The sequence below is a fragment of the Sciurus vulgaris genome (assembly GCF_902686455.1).
Source record: "Sciurus vulgaris genome assembly, chromosome: 3".
Taxonomy (NCBI): Eukaryota; Metazoa; Chordata; class Mammalia; order Rodentia; family Sciuridae; genus Sciurus; species Sciurus vulgaris.
In genome coordinates, this window is record NC_136463.1 from 44,217,555 (window position 1) to 44,230,751 (window position 13,197).

The 13,197-nt window shown below is 40.9% G+C and overlaps 1 protein-coding gene across 1 annotated transcript in view; it reads right to left on the reverse strand.

Annotated features, from left to right (window-relative positions):
- Positions 1–13,197, reverse strand: part of PRPSAP2 (phosphoribosyl pyrophosphate synthetase associated protein 2) — a 212,222-nt gene that overhangs the window by 51,875 nt on the left and 147,150 nt on the right. The window lies entirely within an intron of this gene.

Consider the following 13,197-nt stretch of genomic DNA (forward strand, 5'->3'; position numbering starts at 1 on the left):
AGGCCTGCACCTCACAACTCGCTGCCTGAAAGCAAAGAAGCTGCCTTTTTTTTTAACCTTAAGAAGTGAGCCAGGTACTAACACGACTGACTGGTCGAGGAGCAGGAGAAAGGCTTCCGATGCAGTCAAGCCGCTGGGATTCAAAGCAGAGAAGCAAGCCAGGGAGGCGGGCACACTGAGGTGGTCCCCATCCAGGAGCGGGTCCCACAGGGGCACTGTTCTTACTGAATAGTTTGATGCTGTGTGCATGATGCCAGTGCTTGATCATGAAACGACAGTCTCATCTTTAAAAATGTGTGTTGTACTCACAATCCTGGACTGTTGCTTAAAGTAAACAATACCCACATTTTGAAATAATAAAATAAAATGAGCTGATATAGTTCAGTGAGAGAGGGCACCTGAATTCAATCCTGAGTACTGCTGAATGAATAAATAAGTAAAAATGATAAAATGGGTAATGACTAAAGGCAAGTTATTTATATTTCCCCTTAAAAACCCACCCATAGTAAGAAAGCAAATAGTCCAATTTTCAAAAATGGCAAAGGATTTAAAGAAAGGCTTAACAAAAGAAGATATATAAATGGTAATTTTAATAAAGGACATGGAAAGATGCTGTGTCAGTAGCCTTCAGCAAAATGTAAATTTAAAGCACGATGACACACCATTAAGCAACAGAATGTCTAAAAATAAGACTGCTATAGTTTGGATCAGAAACCTTCCCCAGAGACCCATGAGTCAAAACCTTGGTCCCCAATCTGTGGTGCTATTGAGAGTAGTGAAACCTTTAGTGCATGAGGCCTAGTGGGAGGAAGTTGTGTTATCAGGAGTGAGCCCTAAAAATGGATATTGGGAAACCAGCCCCTTCCTGTCTTTCACTTTGGTTCCTGGCTGCCATGAGGTGAACAGCTTCCTGACCATGTGCTCCCACTGTGCTGTGCGGTGCTGCCACAGGCCAAAGCAATGGGGCCAAGCAACCATGCACTGAAACCTCTGAAACCTTGAGCCACAACAGACCTTTCCTCCTTTAAAGTTAGAGCTCAGTTATCTTTATGTCTCAGGTGTTCTATGACAGTGACGGAAAGCTGAGTGATGCAAAGATGACAACACTGTTGGTGGGGATGTGGAGGGAATCCTCATACACTGCCAGTGGGGACCTACAATGGCTCAGTGCTTTGGAAAGCAGTGTCTTGCTTCCCTATAAAATCATAATGCACTTTCCTTAAGACCCAGGAATCCCTCTTGTAAGTACTTATCCAAGAGAAATGAAAACAAATTACACAATGAAGCTTGTATGTGAATATTCACAGCAGCATTAAACATAGTCTCCAAAATTTGAAACAGCCCAAATGTCTCTTGGCTATTTTCAAACATTTAAAATGTCCCATGGTTGGGGAATGAATAAACAAATTGTGAAATATTAAAAAAATGGAATCCTTTTTGTAGATGCTTCTGAAAAATATTATGTGAGAGCTGGTTTAGGGGTATATTTCAGTGGTAGGGTGCTTACCTAGTAAGATCGAGGCCCTGGGTTTTATCCCCAGCATTCAAAGAAAATAGTGAATGAAAAAAAACAGGAAAGACTGCTTAAGACAGGAAAGACTGAAATACTGTAAGAGACCCTTTCTATGAAATTCTAGGAAATGTAAAATTAAAATCAATCTATAGTGGCAGAAAGCAGATCAGTGGTTGTCTGGGACCTATAATAATGAGGGAGAGAATTTTTCACAATGTTGGAAAAGTTCTATAGTCTCATAAAGCATGGCAGTGTTCCATGTAAAATGTAAAATGATCACATTTTATAATGTAAAGGTTATAACTCTATGACATGATTTTGTGCATGTGTGTGCTATTGGGACTTGAACCCAGGGGTGATTTACCACTGAGCTACACCCCAAGTCCTTTTCATTTTTTCATTTTTTTTTTTTGAAGCAGGATCTTGCTAAGTTTCCCAGGCTATCCTGAAACTTGTGATCCTCCTGCCTCAGCCTCCCAAGTTGCTGGAATTATGAGTGTGTGCCACCATGTCTGGCTTTCATGAGGGCTTTCTTGTGATGTCATGCCATAACAAAAGGGCAAAGAAAGGGTGAAAGAAAGCAAGAGGGGGGGAAACTCATCCTCTTATATGAAAGTTGACCTGTGATAATAACCCTCTCCCATAATAATGGCAGTAATTCACTCTTGAGTCAGCATGGGCAGAGACTCTAGGCAAAGGAGAGGGATATGAGTATTGTTGGACTCTGGAGGGTGGAATTTGGGGCAACTGAGACAGATGACAACCAGAGGGAGGTGAATGGGTTGATAACTTGGTCCTAATCTATTCAGGGGGACACTTGGATCTTGAGTAACTGTAGATGTTTTGTTCCTATGTCTCTGTGGTTCCCTCATTCATTTGCCCCATCTACTATTGATGGAACTTTAGGTAAATGGCAGTTTGGGAAAATGATGAATTGTGCTATGAAACTTTCATATATTTTTGGTAGATACATATATTAATTTTGGGGTACTACAGCTTATATATGAGGTATCCCACAAAGCTCCTATGTTAATGCAGGAATGTTCAGAGGTGAAATGATTAGATTATGAAAGCTGTAACCTAATTGATTAATTGAATGGACTAACTGGGTGGTAACTATAGGCAGGTGGGGAGTGACTAAAGGAGGCAAGTCACTGGAGGAACACCCTGGAAGTGTGCCCCTTCTTTCCTCTCTCTCTGCTTCCAGGCATCATGAGCTGAACAGCTTTCCTCTGTCATGCCCTTCCACCATGATGCTGTGTCTCAACTTAGGCCCATAGCAAGGGAGTCAACTCATAGTGGACTGAACCTCTGAGACTATGAACCAAAATAAACTATTTCTTCTCTAATTTGTTCTTGTCAGGCATTTTGGCACATGAGGCATATAACTATGAGTGGAATTAAGGCTATAAATATTTCTTTCCTAGTAGGAGATATTGCAACTGAGTCCATTAATGCTCACAATGGTGATACACCTGTGTTCTGGCTGCACCTTGTATTTTTCACTTTTTAGCCATTCAAGTAGGTTTGAATATTTCAGAACACAATTTTGCATATCATAATTTACACAACATAAAATTCACCTGTTTTCATGTATAGAATTCAGTGATTTTTAGTAAGTTTGCAGAATTTTGTAACACCACCACTATCCAATTTAAGAAGATTTTCATGGTCTCAAAACTATCACTAGTGCTCATTTTAGATTTTGTTTTGTTGTGTTTGAGTTTCGAGCCAGGATCTTACTTTGTTGCGCAGACTTACCTTGAAATTTAGATCCTCCTGCTTTAGCTTCCTGAGAAGCTTGGATTACAGGCATACACAAGCACACCTGGCTTAGATTTGATGTTTTTGATCCAGTATGTCACTGTGTTGCCCAGGTTAGTCTCCAACTCATGAATTGAAGGAATCCTTTCATCTCAGCCTACCAAGTAGCTGGACTATAACTGGGGGTCAGTGTGCCAAGCTTAGATTTGTTTTTTACCTCATTTTCTTCAGTAGTCTTTAGGCATTTATGCCAGGTATTTTCCTGAGCAATAGAGTGACTTTAAAAGTCTATATTTGTGGAGGGTTGGGGATATGGCTTTGTGGTAGAGTACTTGCCTAGCATGTATAATACCCTAGGTTTGATCACTAGCACTAAAAAAATTTTTTAAAACCCATAACATCTAGTTCTTGCAGCCTAGAGGGGAGATGGATGAGTAACTTCACCATTGTTAATTAGGAAATGCACTGAGCAGTGTGGCCTGTGCAGTGACTCAGAAAGAGTTTAATGTTTCTGAAACACTTGCTGCAAATGGGGAGAAGGGATATGAAAGCAGAGAGAGTCACAGGATGGTCAGTGGGGGCCTTGAATGCCAAGCTAAGTGAAGCCTGACCAGGCAGTGTGTTCTCTTCATAGCAAGGAAAGGGAAAGGTCTCTCTTCCCCACTACACTGAGCTCTTAAGGATGAGGGTCTTAGATCTTCTCCACTATTGTCTCCAGAGCCTAACATATAGTAGGTACTTGTATGAACTTGTTAGGGCTGCCTGAACAAAGGACCACAAACTGAATAGCTTAATACAAACAAGTTTATTCCCTTGAAGTTCTGGAAGTTCTAAGTGAGAATCAAGGATTCAGCATGGTCATTCTTCCTGGACAGTCTCTAAGAGAACACTTCCTTACTTCTTTCAGCTTCTTGTGTTTGCTGGCTGTGCTTGGTGCCTCCTGACTTATAGTTTCTTCACTTCTTTCTCTGCCTCAACTACCACAGGACATTTTACCCACAGGGACTTGTGTCAATGCATTTTATCTACTCTTATATGGATATGACTCATATTGGATTTAGGCCCCAAGCTGGCACTCACAGAGATAAGCCATGCTATCTCTGTGGAACATAAACAGTTTCACAGAGCATCAATAGCCAACAAGATAAGTGTGAAAGTAAAAGCAATCAGGAAAAAAAGTCAAAAACCAAAATAAAACAAGCAAATAAACAAACAAAAAGCTCCTGTTCTGTAATAATGTCTGACACAATTAAAATCTGGACATAATTTTATTCAAAGAAGTCATCAACATCCCCTAACCTTCCTAACGGTGACTGCTTTTTGCATCCCAATCCACATTCACCTCATTCCAGTCCTCCCTCTTCTATACAAGACATACACAAGATCACCCTAAGAATTCTCTGCTTCCTAACAGCTTGCACTCTAAAATAAAACTCCTCTTCATTGAACTCTCCCCAAAATTCATGAATACAATCTCAAATCCTATCAGAGAAATCTTTCCTAACACCCCCTTGTTAAGATGACCCCACTGTTGTCCATGGTGTTTTTCCTCACTAGACTGAGTAATAGGTCCAAATTGTTTTCAAGAGCAGCTGTATTGTTTTTTGAACAGTGTAGAAGATCATTAATTTTGCCTGGGAAATTCAGGAATGGCGTTATTACTTTTAAAACTACTGAGCTGGACCTAAGAATGAGAAGCAAACAGCCAGGTTAAAAATAGCCTCATTCCTGGCAGAGGTAAAGGTCTAAGCCAAGAAGAAACATGAAAGAGCAGAAGCAGAGTGGCAGAGGGAGAAAGTTGAGGAAGAGCCCCAAGTCAGTGCACCAGGCATCTTAGGTCCAGGGAACAAAAAAAGGTTCCAGAATCAGGGACAGCTCTCACAGGCAAATTCCATCTCCTCCAGGCTAGTGTCTCCAAAAGTGCCGTGGCTAACCTAGTTGGAAAAGTCTTTATTTGAATTGACCCCAGAGCTACCAGTTGCACATCCAATCCACCACAACCATTGTGACCACAAAACCCCTTTGATAGTAACACTGGTTAGGAAACTACACAGGTGTAAGGAAGATTAATATAAACAGAGATGTGACCCATAATTCCTGGAAGATAAATTGGAAGCAGTAGGGCCCCAGATTGCTGGGCTTCTCCTTGTCCTAAATTTCCCTGGAGAGGTTTCTGCAGGCTGACAGGAAAAGCATGGGAATGAAAGGAGATGCTTGAGAAAAGATTCCAAATCCTGCTTTTTTTTAAAATTTATTTTTATTGTAAACAAATGGGATACATGTTGTTTCTGTTTGTACATGGAGTAACAGCATACCATTTGCATATTCATACATTTACATAGAGTAATGATGTTTGATTCATTCCGTTATTTTTTTCCTTCCCCCCAACCCCTCCCACCCCTCTCTTTCCTCTATACAGTCCCTCCTTCCTCCATTCTTGTCTCCCTTCCACCCCCCATTACGTGTCATCATCCGCTTATCAGTGAGATCATTCGTCTTTTGGATTTTTGAGATTGGCTTATCTCACTTAACATGATATTCTCCAATTTCATCCATTTGCCTGCAAATGCCATAATTTTATTATTCTTTATAGCTGAGTAATATTCCATTGTATATATATATACACCACAGTTTCTTTATCCATTCATCAATTGAAGGGCATCTAGGTTGGTTCCAAAATCTGCCTATTGTGAATTGAGCAGCTATGAACATTGATGTGGCTGTATCTCTGTAGTATGCTGATTTTAAGTCCTTTGGGTATAGGCTGAGGAGTGGGATAGCTGGGTCAAATGGTAGGTCCATTCCAAGTTCTCTAAGGAATCTCCACACTGCTTTCCAGAGTGGCTGCACTAATTTGCAGCCCCACCAGCAATGTATGAGTGTACCTTTTTCCCCACATCCTCTTCAACACCTATTGTTGCTTGTATTCTTGATAATCGCCATTTTAATTGGGGTGAGATGGAATCTTAGGGTAGTTTTGATTTGCATTTCTCTTATTACTAAAGATGGTGAACATTTTTTCATATGTTTGTTAATTGCTTGTAGATCTTCTTCTGTGAAGTGTCTATTCATTTCCTTAGCCCATTTGTTGATTGGGTTATTTGTATTCTCCATGTAGAGTTTTTTGAGTTCTTTATATATTCTGGAAATTAGTGCTCTATCTGAAGTACGAGTGGCAAAGATTTTCTCCCACTCTGTAGGCTCTCTCTTCACATTACTGATAGTTTCCTTTGCTGAGAGAAAGCTATTTAGTTTGAATCTATCCCAGTTATTGATTCTTGCTTTTATTTCTTGTGCTATGGGAGTCCTGTTAAGGAAGTCTGATCCTAAGCCAACAAGGTGAAGATCTGGACCTACTTTTTCTTCTAGAAGATGCAGGGTCTCTGGTCTGATTTCAAGGTCCTTGATCCATTGTGAGTTGATTTTTGTGCAGGGTAAGAGATAGGGGTTTAGTTTCATTCTGTTGCATATGGATTTCCAGTTTTCCCAGCACCATTTGTTGAAGAGGCTATCTTTTTTCCATTGCATATTTTTGGCACCTTTGTCTAGTATTAGAAAATTGTATTTATTTGGGTTTGTGTCCGTGTCCTCTATTCTGTACCATCGATCTACCTGTCTATTTTGGTGCCAATACCATGCTGTTTTTGTTACTATTGCTTTGTAGTATAGTTGAAGTTCTGGTATTGCGATACCCCCTGTTTCATTCCCAAATCCTGCTTTTAACAGAGCAGCTCCACTTATAAACTTTTTTAATGCTCAAGTGATACTTGGAGAAATTGAAGACAGAAAATGATTGCTTCAAAATAGAGCCTGGAAGGCTGAAGGCAGAGGGAAATAGATCAATGAGGGTATTTCAGGAGAATCTACTAAACTCCGAGAACAGAGGAGAGGAGCCATATCTGAGGAGGGATATCAAGGCACACTTGACAAATTGGAGTGACTGGAAGCTCTGAGGACCCAGGATTCCTTCCCAGCCTTCCTGCCCCACCTCTGGTGCTCACTGGCTCTCCATGGCTGAACAGCAGCATCTGGGCTAGGGAAAGGTCATCCTGCATACACCAGGCAGCCACCAACTCACTGATTCCTTGCCTTGGAACCACTATACAGCAAGTCCACAGCTGCTCCCTGTGCATGAGCAGGTCAGTGTTCAGCCTCAGCCAATCAGCATTCAACCCCGTGACAGATGCAGTAGTCAATCCATCCTGTTCTTCATTCAACTCCAAGGAAGTGAAGCTTCATTGCACTCCACTATTAAGGCCAGCTATGGGAGTGCCTGCGCTGTTAGGGGACTGAATTGTGTGACTGCATGGTGGCTCCCAAAAGATGGGTTCTCTAAAAGGAGATGCTCCTTGAAAGTTCATGTGATAGAAGAATCCACCCTAACAAGAGTGTGCCTTGGGACAAGCCCCTCTCTAGGCCTGCTGCTCCTCCAACTAGAGGAATGGATCAGAGGAAGTGGGGTCTAAGGCTCCTCACATGTCCTGGCCCTCAGTCTCAGGATCAGCACTGGCAACTGGGTTAGGTTTAATGTCCATGTCCTGGTCCAGAATGAACACAATAAAGAAATTGGAATCCTTATGTCCCACTGTGAAACTGGAGTTTCTCCACTTCTCTTGCAAATGGGGTCTGTGTTAATTGAAGGCCTCTGCAGCTGAGAACATGTTGCAGTTCTTAATGGTGGATGATACCCTCCAATTTTGCAGCAGACCCCAGAAGCTCACTGCCAATTTCTTCTTTCTGGGTTCTTGTTTCACAAATTCAAAGAATGAAATCCACAGACAAGGATGAGTGAATGTAAGAGTAGAATTTAATCAAGTGTAGATAGAAACAGAATTCTTGCAGGGTAAGGAGAGACCCAAGAGGGGTTGCCACTTGACTATACTAGGTTTATATAGGACTTGGGTCAACACTATTGGTCCAAATTTATTCCAGTCAGGGTCTGGAAAAGTACCAGTGCCATTGGTTAGCCATGCAACACCATTTAGGTCTTCCCCACTTCAGTTTTACTGCTGGTCATTGGGGAGCAGGAGGTTGAGCAAGAGGTTAGATGGCAGATGGTGGATGCTGAGGTGCTCTAAGCTGTGGCACTGTGTGGAGTTGGCTTTGGCTGCAGGCCTGAGCCAGGTTGTCTCAGTGCAAAAGGTCAGCATGCTCTGGTTTACCTAACCCCTGGCTTTCTGCATCTCAGGCTCACTGCATCTCAGGCTTGTGCCACCAGGTAGGACTCTGTAGCTGTAGCCCATGTGAATACACAGCAACCATGGTACCTGCTGGCACTGGCCTAAGGGCAGCAGCAGGTAGGCCATGATGCAGTTGGGCCCTGGTGTACTCTAGCTTGCCCAGGCTACCATTCTGTAGCTTCATCCCTGCTGCTTCTTGGCAGGGATAAGTGCTTATAAGTGCTTATTAGTGGCTGGTTATGTGGGTCATTGTAAAATGGTACACCTGTCTTAGAAAACGGTATGGTCATGTTCTCACTTCAGGTCTATCTTTGATTCATTAAGGTAAAATTCATCCTCTGTTCATTTTATTTTTCTATATTTTTATTAGATCATTTTAGTTATACATGACAGAATTCAATTATGCAAACATGGAATATATCTTATTCTCATTAGCACAATTCAGTGGCATTTAGTACACCTGTAATGATGTGAAACCATCACCACCATCTAGTCAAGAACACTCTCACCATCCTAGATGGAAACTTTGTGCCCCTTAAACTGTCATTCTCACTTCCCATACCCAGGCTCTGATATTCACTAATTTGCTTTCTGTCTACAGATTTGTCTATTCTGGATATTTCATATAAATGAGATCATGCAATATATGACCTTTTGTGTCTGGCTTCTTTTGCTTTGCATAATATTTCCAAGGTTTATCCTTGTTGTAGCATCTGTGAGAACTTCCTGCTTTTGTAACTGAATAATATTTCATTGTATGACTATACTACATGTAGTTCAACCTTCATTAGTTGATGTTTATGTGGGGGTTTCCATCTGTTGGTTATTGTGAAGTGTGTGACTAGCAACATTCATGCACAAATGTATGAACAGTCATTTATAATTCCTTTGGATATATATGTGGAAATGGAATTGTTGGGTCATATAGTAATTCTAAATTTAACTTGTTGTGGACTACCAAATTGGCTTCTATGGTGATGTAAGCATTTTACAATTCTACCAACTTAAAAAAGACTGATTTCTCTACATTCATGCCAACACTAGTTACTTTATGGTTTTTCAATAGTATAGCTATCCTAGTAGGTTAGGTGATATTTCATTGTGATTTTTAAAGATTTTTAAACCAGACAAACATTTATTTTGCTTTCAATTCCACTGGTTCAAATGTCTGAACACTGGAGTGAATCCACTTGCCTCTCCTTTCTTCAGAGTTCCTCCTCTACAGTGCACTAACCTGATCCAGTTTGGCATATGCTGCTGATGATCCTTGGTCCTCCAAGGACTTAGAAGCTCACCAAGAGAGGGGTGAGCTAAAGCTAAAGCTAAAGCAAAATCAATTTTTTTTTGATCTTCTCAAAGAAAGAACCAACTTTCAGTTCTGTTGACTACTTTATCCATGCTTTAATTTTTACTATTTTCTTCCTTCCCCTGAGTTTTGGTTTAATCTTGTTCTCCTTTTTCTAGTTCTTTTATTTGGGAAGTTAGATTGTTGATCTGAAATATTTTTCTGTTAATGGAGGAATTGATAGATATCAAATTCTCTTGAGTGCTGCTCTCACAACAATGTTTTGATATAGAGTGGTTGTGTTTTCTTTGTCAAAGTATTTTCTAACTTCCTTTGTGAGTTTTTCTTTGTCCCTTTGGTTACTTAAATGTGTGTCATTTAATTTCCTCATAATGTGAATTTTCCGGTGTTTTTTCTCTCATTGATTTCTATTTTCATTAGAAAGGATATGTGGTGTGGTTTCAATGTTTTTAAATTCCTTGGGGCTTGTTGTGCAGCCTGATATGTGGTTAATCTCAGAGTTTCAAGAATCATGAGTTTTGCATGGTTGGGTCCAGTGTCCTATGTTTTTTGGTCTAGTTGATGCATAGTGTTGTTCAAGTCCTCTTTCTATTTTGACATTTAGTCTAATTTTTCCACCAACTATTAAGAGTGGGGTATTGAAGTCTCCAGCCCTTATTTTAGAACAGTCTATTTCTCCCTTCAAATCCACCAGTGTTTGCTTCTAAGTGCAAATATGTATATAGTCATTAAATCTTTTTGATGGATTGACTATACTATCAATACAGAATATTGTGATTTGTCTCTTCTAATAACATTTGTCTTGAAGTTGATTTTGTCTGATATTAGTACAGATATCTCTTTTGGTTACTGTTTGCATGGAATCATTACCATCCTTTGCTTTCAGCCTATGTGTATCTTGGTTCTCATGTAGATGGCACATGGGTGGCTCCCATCACTCTCCCCAACATAAGTGCTGTTTATTCTCTCCTAATCTCACACCTTATCCAGAAGGAGAGAAGACTCAAGTGAGTCTGTAATTCTGAAATAAGAAGCATTCACTCATGGTTAGTGAGGATAGCAGGTGACTGGTCACTTTTGTGGTGTAGACAAAGTTCTCATTCTATGTTCAGACTTGCATACACAGTGATCTGTCTTTTGGTGTGATCCATCATGGTCACTACATAACTTGTCTCCTGTGGATGTTCTATTAGCTTGTTAAATTCCACAGGAGAACAACAAGGCCTAGTTGTGAATGAAAGCCCTGGTGTTGTCAGGCCCAGCTGATGGACCCAAGCTAGTGGCCAGAGATAAGGAACTGCTTTTCTCTTTTCAGTTCTATCACAAGACTCAGTTCTGACAGGTTCCCAACAGAAATGGATTTCAAACTGATTAAGTGGAAAGAAAATAAAATAGCTTGAACCTAGGTAGGCAGGCAAAACAGAGGATTTATCTTTATTAGAAAGCAGAAGTTTCCTTACTTCTTGGTATAAGTAGGGATTGTGTGTTTTCATGGGTCATGAGTGGAGCAGTCTGAAGGAATTGGTTTTCCTAGGAAAGGAGATTGGGGCAAGTGTTAAAGAAAAAATGCCTGTTAAGGAACTAAAGCTGGAATAGCATTGGTTTGGTACACTTCATTTTAAATGGAGTGGAAAGACCACTGAGAATCAGATCTCAGACACATCTGCAGGAGAACCTTTGGACTGGGCCAAATCAGAGTTTCCTAAAGCATTGTGAGGCTCTGTTGACTTCATTTCAAAATTCTCCCTCCCCTAAAGCACCAAGAGACTGAGATGGCACCCAGTCTGGGTCTTATGAGACAGCTTGATTTTTGTCAGCACCAATATTAATTCCTAAGAGGTAATGCAATCTCCAACACCCCCTTCCTTCCATCTTAAAGCTATAAATTCAGTGACCTTTCCTTAAAATTTTGGAGCACATTTTCAGTGTTGCTTTTGTCTATTATCCTGAATTGTAATCATAGTTATGGCCAAAGCAAAATAATTTTCTTTGTTCTTGACTAGGTTGACTTTATTCTCAGTTGACAGACCACAATACTGGGTTTGACTTAATGATTTGAGATGGTTTCTACTTGGGGATTCTGCTCCTAACCTGGATCCAGTCTCCTTGATTCTGGCTGCTATGTGTGGTTTAGGTGGTAGCCTTTCACCTGGACACTACTCAACAAACAGTTGCTAGGGGAGTGGTCCCCATAACTTACATGGAATATGCCTGTGGGTCCATTTCTATAGCCAACTTGTGCTTAATACATACCAAATGTTGCACACTCTGAAACAGAAGTGGATTTCAAACTGATTAAGTGGAAAGAAAATAAAATTGCTTGAACATAGGTAGGCAGGCAAAACAGAGGATTTATCTGCTGCTCTGAAAGCAGCCCTGCTGGGATCTCTTAAGAAGTGCCTGATATTCATGACCCAAGGAGGACCTTTTTTTGCTCTCAAAAGTATTCCAGGTGGGTCTAGATGTTGCCAATTACAAAAGCATGAGAGGTTAGCAAGAGTTTATAAAGAAGGGTCAGAACTGTAGGTGTTGGTAATAAGGATTATAAAAAACAGTCAGCCTCTCAACCCAAGCATCTCATGGAAATGCAGAGAGATTTGTTCAGACCCTACGATACCTTACTAAATTGACTCCTTCATTCAACTGTGTTCATAGTCTTTTCCTTTCCAGAATGAAGTGTTTTCATTAATATCCAGATTCATGTGCACAAAGGAATCTTTTTCAGTTTCTGTTAACATGATTGTACACAAGTATTTTTTCACTTGCTAGAGTAATTTTTAAAATTTCAGTGCAAAGAAGAGCTTTCCTTTTGATCATAAACAGGTTGCTGTGTTGTTTTACAGGGATGTGGGGGACAGTGTTGGGGTTGCTGTGAACATATATGGAAATGTCATAGGGCTGGAGGAGAGCCAATAGTAGCCCAGAGTGATATTTGTAATTTTATTTGGAGGGAGGGGTCAGGTCAGGTACCCCCAGGACATGACCTTTCTTCCTTGGTAATACAGCCAAACAGAACTAGGACCCCTGTAACCAGGCGTCCTCATTCTAACAACAGCCCCTCCCCAGCTCATTTGGTAAGAAAAACTTCCACAAATACATTTTGTTGTGTCCCAGCTGGTACAGGTCAAGGCTCTAGGGCCCCATAGCCAGTGCTCCCTCTGGCTGAACACAAGACAATCCCACCATGAGTATCCCTGCAACACCTTCCTCCTGGGTTTGTGGGGAACAGGGAACTGAGGCACAAGCAGGTGATGGGAGATTATTAACCAGGTATCCTGTCATTGTCATCCCCAGGACAGGGCTGAAAGTGGGGATTGGGAGTGTCCAGGGTTCATTCTGAGTCCACAGGATCATCTTCTGTCCTTCTTGGGTTAGAACTCAGGGAGACAGTGTCTATATGAGGTTTAGGGAGAAGGGCACAGGGATAGAAACAG